The following is a 17,717-nucleotide window of genomic DNA, read 5'->3' on the forward strand; positions in this document are numbered from 1 at the left end:
TTTCTTCTCTGTCATGTTCCATACTTGACCAGTGCTTAGTATATAGTAGGTGCTCAGTTAGAGATTTGCCTTTTGAATACATATGCTATAAATATATGAATAAATACTAGTTTGAATAAATAATCATGGCTATATACAAGTTTTCTCAGTTTATTAATGACTCCTGTAATTGACTAGCTGCAGCTCCCAGTTAGGAATCTATTAGAGGAACCCGAGTAAGAGATAGGATGGCTTGGACTTGGGCAGTAACAATGGGGAACGAAAATGGGAGAGAAGTTAATGTCTGATTATAGAGGAGAAGGTATGAATTAATCTATGAAAAGTATGAGAATAACTGAAGTCAGAAACCAGTATGAATTCTGGGCAGCCTTAGGAGCCCGTTTGACGTCCATTGTCATTAATTTGAAGTCAGAGAAATTAGCACAGCCATTTGAATCTTCATTTCTGTGACCTGTTTTTTGGCCATAATTATTTGCGCCTGGTAGTATTTTTGTTTCTGACTTGTAGGAGCTCTTCATATGTTCAGGAAATAAGCCCTTTGTCTATCGTGATTTGCAAAAAACAAACAAAAACAAAAAAACAAAATTCATCTTATCGTTTGTCTCTTGACTTTGATTTTTTCCCAAACAGTATATGATTTTACTCATGTTTTAAATTTTATTCATGTTATAAATGGTTTATTCATGTTGTAAATCCTTTAAACTTCTAACTGGTTATGGTGGGTGTATGGGAAGACTGTGAATTTCTGTATATCATTAGTTTCCTCAGCCACCTTATCGAACTCTCACCGTTTTTCATAGTTATCCCATCATTTCGCTTCCATTTTTCCAGGCTCAGAATTATATCATTTTAAGATAGTGATCATTTACTTGCTCTTAGTTTTTGTAACACTCTTTCTCTTGCCTAACTGGAATGTCCGGTACTTCCAGGACAACATAAAATAATAGCCCTGAGAGTGGACCTCCTCTCTGTTCCCGACATTAATGGGAATACTTCTGGTGCTGTCTGTTTAGATGCAGGTAGATATGTCTTAAGGTGTGAAGAACCATTCCTCTTACTTAGGTGTATTTTTGTAAATCAAGAATAGATGTTGAATTTTATCAAACACCTTTCAAGCCATTTATGAAAATGTTCTATGTGATTTTAGTGGATAGAATAAGTCTGAAAAAAATATTTCAGCCTGGTGCATTTTGACAACTTTCCCTATGTTTTCTATGTTAATTTTTTTAGATTTTCACCTGAACTCAATTTATATATACATTTTTTTAAGTAACCATTTTATTCATGACATATTTTATTTACAGAGCTAAACAGTGTAATCTCTGATTTTTAAAATGACCTCTGCACATTTGGGGTAATTCATCATCAGCCTTTAAAAATAGAATGGCCAGTTATTTTACCAATAAATTGGCTTTCTTTAGAAACAGCAGAAGAATTGCACTTCGGCACATGCAAACTATGGCAAACCATAGGCAAGTCCAGAGATCAAAGGAAAGGAATGTTACTTTATAGAGAAAAGGAGAAAATTGGGAGGTGCTACTTTGTACACAAGTCCATTGGAGGGAAGTGAGAATTCAGGAGGGTGATGGCTTCTCATTGACTCAGTTACAGTACTTTCTTATTGTCTGAACCTGTTGCTGGTTGAGGAGAAATCCTTCCTCTCTCCTGCTGGAGCAGTACTGGAGGCTTCTTCCTGTGGGGAACCCAAGGGGGTGAGAGCTCCCCCTTCTGTCCTCCGATGGCACCTTAAATGAGGTTTCTTCTTTGACTCAGTTTCACAATTCTTTTGTCTTATTTTCAATATCTGCTTTATACTTTCTAGATTAATGGTGTACATAAGTAAGATACATAGTTTTCTCTTTGTGCTCTTTTCACCATATCCCACAGACTCTGATACATCACGCTTTCTCTGCTACTGGTTTTCTCTCTCCTGTTTTTCAGTTGCTTTTCAAATGTGTGTGTTTTTGTTTTGTTTTGTTTTGTTTTGTTTTGTTTTCCCCATTTTCCTTCTCTGCTATTTTGGAATTTCTTTTGGTAACTACTCTTTAACTTTTAAAGTGAATCTTTTCTTAAAATCTAAATTAATTTCATTAAGCCTACCAGAACGACACATGGGCCTCATAGATTTAGTCCACTTTTTTTTATCTTGCATGTATTTGTGTCAAATATTTTAGCTCTGCCTTTTTATTTTTAGCTAGAATTAGACAATATCAATATTGCTTTATTCAGTGTTTATGTAGATCTCCTCACATTCTTACCATTTTCTTTGTTCATCATTTTTCTTCGTTTCCAATATTATTTCTAGTATTATTAACTACTTTCTTAAGTACATATTTTTCAGCCTTGTACAAGTGAGGATCTATCACTAGTAAGCTTTCTAACTTTTTGTCTGTCAAAATAATGTCTTTATTTTAATCTCTTTCTCAACGATAGTCTAGTAGAGGAACTAATCTTGGCTAGTTATCTTCTTCAGCTACTATGAAAATATATCAAAATATAAAATTTTCTGATGTAGTTTCTATTGAGAAGATGGCTGTCAATCACATTGTCATCCCTTTTAGGCAATTTTGTGTGTCAGTGATTATATGATAATATGAAATATTTGTATCTTTTAATAGAGGCTATCTTTATAATCGTAATTTTACATGCTCTACTCAGTACTCTGTTGCTTTAGAGCAGGTGTCAGCAAACGTTTTTGGCCGCTTTGGAGCTTATCTCTGACAGCTACCTGACTTTGCTGTTGTAGCACAAAAGCAACCATACATAATATGTAAACAAACGGCTGTATTTCATTAAATTTTATCTGCCAAAACAGGTGGTGGTATGCCTGAGTTAGCCACTGGTTCTTATATTTCGACCCCTGCTTTTGACAGTCTATTCTGAATAATGATTACATTAATATATTTCTTCTTCCTTTCAGCATCCTTTCCTCCACTGCTGGATATGAGTTTAGGGTTTGTTTATCTTTATGTTAATAAATCTCAGAATAGACAGATGGATGTATTTATCAGTTTTAAATTACGTATTTTAACCCACACTATGAAAATGTAAAGAAGTAGCAAACGCATCTTTTCTTTCCCATCGCTTCTCAACCTTAGTTAATTGTGCCATTTTAACCATAAGGTTTAGAGCATTTACATTCTGTTCTGTCACCCTATCTTTGTCGGTCAGGTGACTTGTTGAAGGTCACATAGCAAGTAAGTGTTTGAAGCCAGGATACTAGGTGAACTTGGATAGCCTGTGTTGTTAACTACATCATGCTGCCATGCTTTTTCTGAAGCTTCGCTAATCTTGATACCTAACAAAAATTATGGGGGGTTGAGAGGAGCCAAATCATCTATAAATGTGGATGTGAAAATGTCAAACCTGCAAACCAAGTTCTCTATATTTTTTAAAGTTGTTCAACATTATCATGGTTAATTCAATCCAAATGTTATTGAACTTAATTAAAAACATCACTCCAGTAAGACCAATAAAAAAATATTTTTTCATCCCGGTAAAAAACTGGAGGACTCACTATAATCTATCCCATTTCTAAGCAAAGCACTTAAAAATTTAGGAATAGAGGATAACTCATCAACATGAAAACAGGTATCTTAGACTGATAGGCAATATTGTATTTAATGAAGAAATATTAAAAGTTAGAAACATAACAAGGATGGCTATTATTATATTGTTACTACATTTCTATTTAACATTGTACTGAAAGCTGAAGCCAGTACAGTTTGGAATAAAAGAAATATGATAGGTGCAGCTAACTTGAAAGGAAGAAATAGAATTAATATTGGTTTTTACTACTGCCTCATGTATAGTATTTTATTCAGTTCCAATGTGACTGTGGTTACACTAAGAGTTTGGTATGGTTTGTTGTTTTAATGCCCTCATCTTCATACAAAGGATCCAAGTTCCCTTATTCCTTTTCTTCAGGAGAACCCACGGCTGTCCAGGATTACTGAGTGACAGGTTATTCGTAGGGGAAAAATCAGAAAATCTTTCATTTTGTCCCTGAACCTCTGAAACTTTTTGTTCTTCTTCCTTCTGACTATTTCCTTCTCCGTGTTGACTTCCACTCTACCCTCCCTCTGACTCTTTTTTCCCCTTCCAGTTTTATCTGTTCTTTTGGGGACAGAGAAAACAGCCCCCCAAGTGTGCCTGAAAGAACTCATCTGGCACTTTAGGGCTAAGGTTTGTTTTGAATCTTGGCTGCTGAGTGAATATGAATTGGGAGTAGAGAAATGACCCATTAAGTGTAAATGAGAGAGAAAAAAGGATAAGAAATACTCTGAACAGAACAAAATAAACACTAAGACGTAGTTCTGCCCCATTTGCAAATAGGAGTCTCTACATAGCACGTAGGGTTCTTTGACAAGCACTCAGTGAGTGTTAGCTATTCTTGCAAAACTCATCTGGCTGCCAATAATCACTTCTAACCATTATTAATATTTTAGTTACTTTTCTTATAATTAAAATTTTATGGAGAAAGTATATTTCAATCCATCTAGCTTGGGACCAAGAACTCACTACCATTTGGCAAAGGACACCATGATTATCAAGGCCATGTGGGGGAGGTATTATTACCCCAGAAGGAATTAAGGTGCTCATTTCTTTTAAAAGCAAGAACACACACACACACACACACACACACACACAAAAGCAGAAACACAAGGTGTTAACCATGAAAGAGTAACTTCCAGTGCAAGTCTAATAAGAGAGCATGCATATACGTGAATCTATAAAGAAGGTGTTTACCTTAAGCAGTAGAGAAGTAAAACTCCTGCGTGTTCAGAGCACAAGTACTTTACTCTTGCAGAGAGAAGAGGTGCAAGGGGAATGGACATTTGTCTAGCTTGGGTAGAAGGGAAATGCACATAAATAGTAGGGTATACAACCGATGAAGTGGGGAATTGGGGCCAGATAAAGGCAGGTCTTGAATGTTGTTAGGGTTCTTGAGATTTAGTTAACAGGAAATTGAGAAACCAAATTTAAAACTGAAAAGTCTGAGGAAGAAGAAAGCTATGGACTTGTGTAGAGATTTAAAGCATGTAATATATCCACCTTGCCAAGTGTCCTTAGCTTTCTTGCATTTCCAGTAACTGACCTCTTTGAAAATGTTCTAGGTCAAAGTTTTCCCATGATATTTCAGATCAACAGATCATTTGTGTAAGGTTAAAATTACACTTGACAATAATGGGGGAAAAATACACACGCACGATAAAAACAGCTCCAAAAACAACGTTTTGGCTTTCCTTGTGAAAGAGCACAGCACCTTAAATGTCTTTCATAAGGTTCCAAAATTATCTCAAATTACAAAAAGGAGGGGGGAAAGAAAGGTCAGTTATCAAGTTTCATGTTAAATGTTATTTAATTTAATAAAGTACATTAATGAAAGGAACAAGTAGTTCATTTCAAATGAGAGACCATACATGCCATTATGGAATTCTCTCAGCTCTTCAGAAAAAGTCACTGATTCTGGTCATTTGATAATAGATCTAGCAGTGATCATTAATGGCTGCTAAAATGAGTGCGTGAAAACATGGAGGGGAATTTTACAGTGGGTGCATCAGACAACACTGAATCCCCAGATCATTCTTACCATCACAAAAAAAGAGACAGCCGGGGACATCCTGGGCTTCCTCATGGGATGCAGTTGTGTGGGGCACACTACCACCTGTCAAGTCTTCTTGCTCCCCCAGATCAAACCCAGCCCCTATCTGGTCACTCCTCCAGAATTTTTATAGGATATACAAAGAACAAAGGAGTGGATTAAATGACACCACCAGGATACAGTCGACAAAATCTAGAATGTAGAAAATTCTGAGAGAATAGGTATCCTATAAAAATTCCTATTTTTTTCATACATATTAAAAGCAAGACAAAGGAAAAATGATAAAAAAAAGATGTTTAAAAAGAGAGAGAGACTAAAAACAGATTATAATCAAATTCAATGTGTGGTCCTTCTTTGATCCTGATTTAAATAAACCAACTCAAAAAAAAAAAAAAAAGAAAGAAACAAGTCATGAGACAGTGTTTGAAGTTTGAATACTAACTCAATTTTTCATGATATTAGAGAACTGTGAGAAATGGGTATTTTTTATTAATGGCAACGAACTTAAATGATTTCCATTAAAACAGGATGGACATATTGATTTTGAGTAAAAGTCCAAAATATTCTGATAGGGTAAAGTCCAAGTCTTGGATTTTTTTTTTCCTTGCATTTTCAAATGAGACCAGTGTCTGAGGTTAAAGTACTCACACTGGCCTCTTGTTGATCACTGAGGAAGAATCCCTGAGGACCCCCTGTAGCTAAATTGTGAAATCCTGTGCATGAGGAGAGAGAAAAGGAGAATATGTCATTTTTTTCCACAGAATATTCTCCTGAGAAAATTGGGGAGGTGGGGGTAGGGAATAAAGCTATGTGTGCCTCACGCCTGATAAGCCTTCTCAAACTCTGAAACAATAACAGGATAACTCCCTGTGGACTAAAAAGCATCCCTGGTCAGCCTGGACCTTGGACACAATCTTGGCTTGGTAGGGAATTTTCCAGAGAGCAGGTTGCCTAAATTAGGGAAGAAGCCACACCATGTGTGTGTTTTTGTTCCCATCCCTCTGACCTCATCTCCTTAGATCTCTGATCTGCAAAGCAAATGTAGCTGAACCACCGATGCTCTTGGAATCAGGTTCAGAAACCTCTGGGATGAGTTGTCACACCTTTGCACCACCCCCACCTCTCCAGCATCAACCACACGTCAATTTTTCTATATCCTGGATTAAAAAGAATGAATGGGGTGAATATTGAGAGATAGATGAGCATAGCTGACTGCTAGTTACTGTCACCCAAGGCTCTCAATACCACTGCAGTTATTCCAGAACACTGGTATGTTGTCGCGCTTTTTTCTGAGTTTTCCCTCTGACTTTTTTCCACCACTGAACTGTACCCATGCTACAGGGACTGTAAATGTGTTAAAAGCACAATGTAACTAATAGAAATAAAGAGTGCAATGCCCTCTCCCCAAGGTACTGCTTCCAGAGACAGCCTCTCACTGATGCTCAATGATTAACAAGAAAATAGAAGGATGGGAGAGGGGTCATTGGAAATGGGTAGCACCTGGGGGAGCAAAACCTTAAAAGAATGGCTTTTCCTCTTCTTCTTTTCCTGTTTTATCTTTGACTCCACCCTCCTTTTTGCAACTCCACTGTGTTTGGATAGGAAGGAACTAAAGTCTTCTCACTTGTAAGGATAAGCCTCCCTCCTGAAATGTCCTACTAAAACTTCATGAAACACAGAAAGTGGGGTGAAAGTGAACAGGTTGTTTAGACCTGCCAGTAGGGGAGGAAGGGCAGTGTTGAAAGGGAGAGCAGGACAGCACTGTTTCCTTCTGGAGGAAAAATCAGCCCTTAGATACTGATAATATGGGATTGTCTTCGCAGAAATCAGTTGAATGACTAGCTGGAAGAAAAGGTCATGAGTTGAACCATATAGATGTTGATTTTGTTAATCTTTGTTAGACATAAATAGGGTGGCTTGCTGGCTCCCAGTAAACTTCTCATTGACAGTACCCATAATAATTCACCCCTGCCTCTGGAGCAACCATTTTCTTTTCCCTCACTTTCCTTTCACACCCACGCATAAAGCCAAAATGCAGTCATGTGCTTGGATGGGAGCAGCCGGTCTCCTGCCTGACGATTCATCCTTGACTTTGGTGATTGAATAAGAAAGAGCACTTGACTCAACCTAGACCTGTCATAATATTCACATGACTGAGTCTGAGCTTAGGAAATACCTTCCCTAGATTTTCAAACTTGAGCTACAGGTTATTGGTATTTTCTTTCTGATCAGCGAGCCAGGTAGTCGTGCACCCAGATTTGTATCTGTAGGCAAGAAGGTTTCCATCCTCATGAAGAAACTAAAACCGAGGGCCTGAAGTTGACATATAAATAAACAGAGAACAGGCAGTAAGAATGTGGCCTTGATGGTGTTTGATTTCCTGATAACAGCTGCTCCTTCAGCAAACCCTAACTTTGCTTTTCCTCTTTTTGGTTACATGAGCCTATGAATTCCTTTTTGGACTGAGCAAGTTGGAGATCTGTTTCTGTTACCAGAAAACAAAGGGCACTAAAACAAAAATGAAGTGATCACAACTACCAGATTGTTTATTTATCCATGAATGTTACCTCCAGCAGCACCCTAGCTATAGATTCTCATAAAAGGTTTTTTTTTTCCTAATACCATCCCTCTAAAAAGATAATGTCATTGTAATAACTAAAAATGGTTGACTTGGATGTTTGCTGTGGTATAATTCACTAGTTTGCAAATAACTCGTTGGTAACATTGGCTCCAGATATCTGCATTCGTTCAATAAAGATAAGTGCAGTGAAGATCCAATATTATTTGAACCATTTGCAAAAAGGAGTTGTTTCTGACCCGTCTTTACCATTATATTTGTCCTTAGTCCTTGGTACATACAGCTGTCATGACCGCTGGGTTGACTTGGTCTGTAAAGGTACTGAAAACTAGCAGTGTTCTAACAGTCCATTTTCTTGGTCATTGTATTGACGGTTCATTCACCTTTTGGTTTGTGAGTTTTCTCTGTCTCTCTCTCTCTCCAGATTTGGTGCCTGTTACCCATAGTTAAGCAGCGAATTATTGGCAGCAAATTATAAATATATGCATATATCCTTCCAAGTCATTCATTCCCAATCCTGTTTTTCCCTGTCCTTGTTGAGAAATATTAAGATTTACTTGAAATTTACTTAAATGATGCTATCACATATGAAGTTATTTCAACTATACAAAATGAATGAACCATGAAGAAAATGATTAATTCACCCAGAATGCTATAAACAACTGATATCTGGGAGAGGAGAGATTTTAATGAGGAGTATGTAAAGCATTCAAATTATTGGACAGATAGGAAAGATGTATGTTTCCTTCTAAAATAGAACATGGTTGGGGCGCCTGGGTGGCGCAGTCGGTTAAGCGTCCGACTTCAGCCAGGTCACGATCTCGCGGTCCGTGAGTTCGAGCCCTGCGTCAGGCTCTGGGCTGATGGCTCGGAGCCTGGAGCTTGTTTCCGATTCTGTGTCTCCCTCTCTCTCTGCCCCTCCCCCGTTCATGCTCTGTCTCTCTCTGTCCCAAAAATAAATAAAAAACGTGGAAAAAAAATTTAAAAAATAAAATAGAACATGGTTTAGAGACTGAAATAATGATCTCAACTGAAAGGATCCTATTTAACCATTAGGTTTTTAGAAAGCAAGGCAAGCAATGAATTTGTGGGTTTTAAGTGTTTCTGTGTCCCACAGTCCAAATACTGTCACTATCATATATTTGTTTTTTGTTTTTGTTTTTGTTTTTTATTATTATATGAAATTTATTGTCAAATTCGTTTCCATACAACACCCAGTGCTCATCCCAAAAGATGCCCTCTTCAATTTGTTTTAATTAATTAATAAATTATCTCATTTTTATGAACTGATAATTACTTAGCATGTCATATGCCAGAGTTGTCCGAGATAAATGGCTTAACAGAATAACAAGTGCTATTTAAAAAAAAAAAACAAAAAACAAAACTTTTGTGGCAAAACAAATGTGAGAAATACTGGATAACACAGACAAATTGATTTCTTTACTGCAGGATCTCTGAGACTCTTTAATATGCTAATATGTATTGGGAATCTCCACCATAGAGATAACATCTCCCGTATCTATTTTTCTATGTGATTCTTTCTGAGTAACAGTATCTTGCAAAATTAGAATTCTTCTATACATGCTTTAATTGGTTATTCCACCTCTCTGTTAACCCTCTACTAATACCTGTGGCAAGGATTAGAAATATTAATAAATGAGTGTCATAAGACAGGCACCTTTTCTAACACAAGGAAAGGTCCACTCTCCCCTGTCTTTGTTTCATGAGCTTTTGGTTGAATGAAGAGTACTCAAAACACTGACCACTGACGAGATAAGAGAAATCATATTTTTATTAATAATGAAAGTGTGTTCAGATACTTTGCCTTGAGCAAGCAAGGGAAGCATGAAATTTGTGGTGTCACTGAGAACAGACTACTCAGGTCTGCAACCTGCTGGCCACAAGCCTACATCCATTTTACCTGCAAGAGCTCATTAAAGGTGAATTGTGAGTTGATTTTGCAAATTGTCCCGCCAAAGCACTTGTCCACACTTTGGTGCCTGTTTGTCCTTCCAGGTTATCAGCTCCCAGGCTAATCTGATATACCTTTAGATAAGACATCTGTGATAGCAATGATTCTCTTTATATAAATAATTTGTAGCTTGAGTTGGATAAGTCCCCTAGCAGTATATATATGCTCATGTATATTTCTTATAAATCAGAGTGTGGTTGTTCTCATAATGCCTGCTGTGCGTCCTTAGAGAGGTTAGGATCAATTCATGTGCAAGTTTCTTTTTAAAACATCAGCTACATTTTTATCCATCAGAAACAAGTTTCAAGCCATGTGAGCTCATTAAACAATTTGTTAATACAAAAGGCAACTAAGCAAAACCACCAGCCATAGTCATGGTTTTAAGATTTTAACCTAAAATGAAAATCATATCATTTATTTGTATTTAACAACAAATGACCACTATAGACACTTGAAATCATTTATTCAAGGCATTTTTACATAATCTTGCAATCATAGTATAGGCATATAATAAAAGAATGTGAGAATGTAAAGAAGAATATAAAGCCAGTGTCTGGGCATTTAAAATAAAAGCTCTTTAAAAAAGTTACAGATGTTTTACAAATAGGATTCCTGAAAAATTTGGAAGAAACTAAAACTTCATCAAAAACATTACAATACCAAATCACATGTCATTTAGTTCATAGCAAGCAGTTATATATTAATTAAATGTTTCTATCTTGTGAGCTAAGACTTAATACATTTTACATTCAAGTTGAAATATTTCAGCACCATTCTGGTTTGAAGGATAAATGAAATGCTTTAAGTGTTCAAAAGTGGCCCAGGCCTTTGGGTAGTTGGGAATGAGATAGAGCTGTTGATTGAATATGCTGATTGTGAATATGAATTCTGAACATAAAAAATCCAGAAAAGGGGCATTTTTACTTACCATTTACTATACAGTTAATATCAAAACAAGGTATTTTTAAATTGTATTTTCACACAGTTTGCTAAAGATGAATTCTCAGTGCCATGATCATTTTAGTGGACTGCATTTCCTTCAGAATCTGAATATTACGAATGTTTATAAGTGTGATTATCCTATGAGATTTCAGAGAGAAAAAAATTGTTCATTATTACAAACAAAACATAGTGAATAATTAGATGATAGAAATTGTGGATAAAATTACTATGTAAAAATATAAAGATTTCCTGGAAACAGGCAATGGATTCTTGTGGATACTTGTGGATTCGTATGTTATAGTACTGTTGGGAGACTGAATCCTAGCTTCAAAGGTCAAGACATCTTTAATGCAGACTGCAGTCTAAATAATTATGAGGCTACTAACATGGCATATGGAAGGAGTCAATAAATTATTTTCTTATTTAGTCCTTTTTTTCAGAGTCTTTATTAGTTTAAAAGCCAATCTCTTTCCAGCACTCCACATTCTTGGGATTATTTCTGTCTCCTTTTTAAAAAATATTTTATTTGGAGTTTGGTAAGGCTGGATTATATTTTTTGTTTAAATTTTATTAATGAATAACTTTGACCAGCTAATCACTATATGTGAATTTTTGTGGTTATTCAGAGACGAGATCCCTTGAGGTTCAAAAATATTGAGTGTTAAATCAATACTTATGAGTTATTCGGGAGTGTTTAAGGGTAATGGGAGGAAGGAATATTTACATAAGGAATAAGCAAGAAAGTTTAGCCTCCTAATTGAAACTTTTTTTTCTCAAAATCAACCAAATAGGCTTTATATTTAAGAGGCAGACATTTCAAGGATTGAAAACATAGTTTTAATTATTAGTAACACATACATGCATATAGCTATTTATTTTAACTTATTTTTTAAAAATAAAATATGGTCATGAAAAACAATAGTGCTAAAAAAAGAAAAATTTCAGACATGTACTTATAGTTGTTAAAAATGAAATAAAGTGGACCTAAAGGGAGATAATGACATTTTTAATACTTCTTGAGGTTAGGGGACAGTTGTTGTTTTTTAATATCCCAACGCCTAGCATGTAAGCACCTGGCATGTAATTAGGCCCTTGAATGATGATGGATGGACAGACAGATGGAAAGCTCCATGAATGATAGTAAATGTCTTCTCATATGTGTTCAAAGGCCATGCTATAATTTTTACAAGGATAAGAATCTCAATGGCCTTGATCTGTAGATGCCAGTCTGGCTCAGTATTAATACTGACAGTAGTTTTGTTGTGTTTTTTTCTTAAGCAAGTATATTAAAATATCTCTATTAGAAAAGATAATAATTTGAAAGGATCACTCTACAGTCTTAAAACTAAAAAACGCAACATAAGGCAAAGAGGTACATCAAAGAAGCTATTCCGTAGCTCAGATACTAGCTCAGTAAAAGTTCTGGGTCTCTATCAAGCTGCATTCTCTGTTGGTAAGCGTGTGCCCTGGTAGAGGAGGATCACATCGGCACCTGGACGATGGTCCATCTCTAGCCCCTCTTGCCACGCTAGGCACTAGTGAGTAGGGAACGATTCTTAGTAGTTGGTGTTGACTTTACGAGTCTATGACGTATGATATACGTGACATAACAGTGAGGGATGCCACCTCACTTTTAAATTCTACCAAACATGTCCTGGCACTGGAAATCCCTTGCTTGAGATTTGAATACTGGTTCACGTAGGAAGACTTCTGCCTGAGCACCACTAACTTAAAAGTGTCATTTGATTTCTCTCTGTACCTTTTGGATCTAGGGGGGAAAAAAAGGAATCTTCCAAATTTTGTTGTGGCACATGGTTTCACAGTTTGAAAATAAAATCACAGCTGTCTCATGGTGCAGTACAGCCCTTCGTTGTATAGAAAGTATTCTCTTTCCCTTATTCACCAACCCCTCAAGTATGTAGTGTTACATGCTTTGCTAATTTGGTTTACACTTCAGACACACAGGAAAAAAAAATGTATGATTGATTCCTGGATGACCTGATACCAGATATGGTGTTTTCTATTCTGGATAATTAAAAAAAAATTTTTTTAGCATTCTTCATTTTAAAGCATTCTTCATTTTCTACATTAAAAAAATGTAGAAAAGTTGAAAATCCTAAGATGTTTTTCATCAATTTTTTTTTAAAGTATTTGAGAGACAGTTGTGGTTTTGGGGACTTGTTTGTATGATTTTTATGTCAACAAGGAAAATATTTTTAGCTAATAGGTCCATATACTTAAATGCATACATAGTATCTCTGAATGTATCACATCTATCATCAGAATGACTTCCCATTCACACATTCGTCCTCCGTATACCAGTCCCCAGAATGGTGATTCTAAGAATGCCACTTAAAAGGTCTCTGCCCATAGGAAAATTAAAGAATTGAGGCAGCAACAGTGAATGTCAGACAGGAGTTGGGCAGCTCAGTTACTTAATTTGTTCCAAAACAAAGCTGACTTAAGTCAGAATGAAATGGTACACTTAAACAGAAAGACAGGAGTTTACTAATTTTAAAATGTAAACATAAATTTTATATAGGGATGTAACTATCTGAATACATATGTTGCCATTTCTCTGCTATATAATAATATTTCTTGACACCAATGGTAATATGTTTGGTCCTTCCTCAGCACCAGATGTGTCCATATCTATTCGCACAGTAGGAACCTCCTTTCTAAACGGATCTATGCTAAGACATATACAAGCCAGTTATTGCTATGGTTTACTGAAGTTTCAGCACTTAAGAAAATTCTCAGTTCATAGTAATTTTGGCTCATTCACTGAAATGTTATTTTCCCTTTTACACTGTAATTTCTGAAGGAGCCTAAGAAATTTGGATTTCCTTGAAAGGGCCACGTGTACATCTACAGAATGGAAACACTGTGTTCATTCGCAAGGTAATACAAATAATAATACTAAAAATGTCCCAAATAATGCCAATTTAAATGTCCAAAATCCAGTTATGTGCTTGGGTGTAAAAGAGTCCAAAAAAAAAAATTCTTTTGTTGTTTTCTGTTCTGTCTTTGAAAATATATAAGTCCTACTGAAGTTAATCTATTTTTTCCCACTTGAGAACACCAGGCACTGATTTATCCATTGGGAGTTTTGGCTTGCTTTCTAATACCTAGATTAAGAAAACAAAATAAGACAAGTTATTAACTTGATAATATTATGAATGAGTACAGTAGACACGTTTAAAGTTGACCCTTTAAAAAAAAAATCTGTAGCAATTTCTCTCCACCTAAGCAACAGTCACCTTATGAAGTTACCCATGAATACACTCTTTTAATACTGATTTGAAGGAGGTGACTTTGTTAGTAGCTTTGTTAATAGACAGTGTATGTCTGGTATCTACAGACTTGATGTGTAGAGGTAAAAGAAACAGCCTCTAAAAGAACGGAGAGTAAAGCAGGCCTTATGGGACCAGAAGCCCTGCCCAGATGAGTTCACTCCAGGGAGCAAGTACAGTATGTCCACCTAGACGCAGGGTCTTGGCCTCTGCACTGTCTCATGTTACTCCTCTCTCAGCACAGTTTTGGATGTAGAATGATGCATTCATAGGCAGATACAGGGTCAAAGCCAATCAATGAAATACAGTATTTATACTATGATCACAGATCCCCACATAAAGAAAATAAGCAGTCTTAAGTCACAGACCATCAATTTCCAGATACTAAGTTTTGTGAGTGGAGAACTTAATCACAGTATCATGAAACTGAACTGGGCCACAGTCACTGGGTCCATACATTTTGTTTACAGTGAGGACAATGAGGGAGAGAGGCTATATCAAAGGCATACCCTGTCTTACTGGGTAGTTTTTACACACCAATGGAATACTCTCCAGTGTTTGATTAGCATGAAAAACAATCAGTGAACCGAGAGATGATATGTCTTTAAAGAGTTAAAAATGGTAGGGATTCCTGGGTGGTGGCTCAGTCAGTTAAGTGTCTGACTCTTGATTTTCATTCAGGTCATGATCTCATGGTTCATGAGATTGAGCCCACATCAGACTCTGTGCTTGGGATTCTCTCTGCCCCTCCCTGTTTGTGAATGTGCATGCATGCATGAACTCTCTCTCCCAGTCTCACTCACTCACTCTCTCTCTCTCAAAATAAATAAACATTTTTAAAAAATTATTTTTTTAAAAGTTAAAAAAGTACTATAACATTACCAAGGGAATCAGGTGCAGTGCCACTTACAAGCCACCAGACTGACCCCATGGCTTTAGGCAAGTTACACTCCTTGATCAAGGAACTTCAAAGACTCCCCATGGCCTTCAGAATGAAGTTCAAACTTTTTGGCTTCCTCTTCAGTGATCCCTTTGATCTGGTCCCAATTTAGCATCCTTTTAGCCCAGTTCTTAACCCCATGAAACACATGCCTTAGCCACACAAGAAGACTTGGTTTTCCAAATCTGTCCTACAGTTTCTTCCTGCCATGGGGGGACCAGTGATATTAACTCCTCTTGACATGCCCTTCCCCAACTGCCCCCTGCAGCTCAGTCCTCTTCAACCTTCAAGTCCTAGTTCAAATTCTTTCCTAAAGCCAGTCCTGAATCTCAGCTAGAGAAGATGGCTCCTTCCTCTGAATGCTTATCCCTAGCAAGGGAGACCAGAAGCAAAAGTCCTAACAAAGGAGGCAGGCATCATTCATCTGAAGGCAAGTCTTCCTCTCTCGAGTCAAGGTCTCTGCACATCTCCCATTATTATCCACCCCTCGAGAAGTACCATCTTGTTATCTGATTACATATCACTGTAGATCATTTCACCTTCTCCTATTTCCATCTATCTGATCAATACTACTTATTAAAAATTTACCTCAACCAGTCTTGCAATTTAGTTACAGTCAATGACAACTGGTTTAAAAAAAGAAAGAAAGAAAGAAAGAAAAATAAAACCACTCTGTGCTGGAGCAATATAAAGGTTTTTTATTTGTTTCAAACACCTGGCGATAACCAATTCAATAGATTCTACTGATGAAAATCAAGACACACTCTGTGCTACAACAGTCACATCTCCAGACCCATTCTTAGCACAAGGTCAGCCTTTGTGCCTGCAAAGTCACCTGGCTTGTAGCAGAGATCCTTCTGTTTCCCTGCATTTTATTTTACCCCTTGTGGAATTTTCAGAGTGTAGCTCTCCTACAGTGCTATGTGTCTTTCTCTGAGCCTCTCAATTCCACATCCTAAATTCCCTGAAAGAGAGGGTCATTTCTCTACTGTCCAAGCATTGAATGAGAGGCTACTTGGTGGCAGGTTTGTACCCGGGTACATACAGTGATGGACAAGAGACTGCGTCCCAGCCATGACGGGACAGATAGGAGACAGACATTACACAGTAGATTCACATGTAAAGTAATTGAGAATTCCTGTCATACAGTTCCAAGGGCACACAGTAAAGGGTTAGAAACCATATTTATCTTTGCATTAGTCTTTAATAGCTAGTTTAGGACCTCAGTGAATCCACAGTGCAAAAGCAAGAATGCCAACAAATAGAGAATGAGTGAATAAGGAATCATAAAAATTGAGAGAAATTAATTAATCTATGCATTTTACGCTATTTTAGTTTAGCTTAAATTACACTGATGTGGGGGCACCTGGGTGGCTCAGTCGGTTAAGCATCCGACTTTGGCTCAGGTCATGATCACACGGTTCATGAGTGACTTCAAGCACTGCATTGGGCTCTGTGCTGACATCTCAGACCTGGAGCCTGCTTCAGATTCTGTGTCTCCCTCTCTCTCTGCCCCTACCCCGGTGCTCTGTCTCTCTCTCAAAAATAAGCATATTTTTTTTTCTTTTAATTACACTGATGTGCTAAGGATTTTCAGTTATCCTTTGATGAACTCCATACAATATGGGCCATATGCCCAGCCAGGTTTTCTGCACCGTGGGCATGTTCCCAAGAATACATTTGATTTTCTTTTCTCGGTGCTGTCCTTGTGCCGTCCTAGGCTGCATGTATCTGTAAAGCCGTGGTGCCGTTTGTAAAGCACAGGCTCGGCTCCCTTACAGAATAAGGAAAGGGCTCCCTCTCAGGTGAATACAGCCTGAGCCACAGCACACGGCCCAGAGCATGGAACGTGGGCTGCTCTGAACCCCACACCTCCTCTGGCCAGGAGCCCAGGTGTGGGGGAAAGCCTGCACTACTGGGTTTGGGTAGGTCTGGGAAATCCCACAAACCACAGATTTACGTGGGGCCAACCAACCACTGTCCTGGGCTGTGTATCAAGGAGAAAGGGGTATTAAGTGTGAGTTTCCAGTGCAGCTCTGTGACACGTTTCCACAGTGGCCCAGTGGCACTGGTGCCTCTCCCAGCTGGACACTTTCAGTATCATTCCAACGGTGTTTGTATTACTGGGAATGTAGCACTCCCAGGTCGCACAGGTGATGGTTCGGGTCCTTAAGCCAGTACCGCCAGAGCAGGCAGGGCTTAAGGGATCGCGCAGGGCAGAGACCAGCAGGCCAAACTCCCTAACCTTCCTTCAGTTACTTTCATCACAGCACCACCCCTGTTAACATTTATGTGCTGGGAGTCCCTCTGAGCTTGCATTCAAAGAAGAGTTTCGGGGCTAGGAAACGTATGCAGGAACTTCCACACACGCCTCCCTTCCTAGGATA

Source organism: Lynx rufus, unplaced genomic scaffold (assembly GCF_022079265.1).
Source record: "Lynx rufus isolate CCGP_SWC_20201006 ecotype Redwood Valley unplaced genomic scaffold, mLynRuf1.p SCAF_1, whole genome shotgun sequence".
NCBI classification, from domain to species: Eukaryota; Metazoa; Chordata; class Mammalia; order Carnivora; family Felidae; genus Lynx; species Lynx rufus.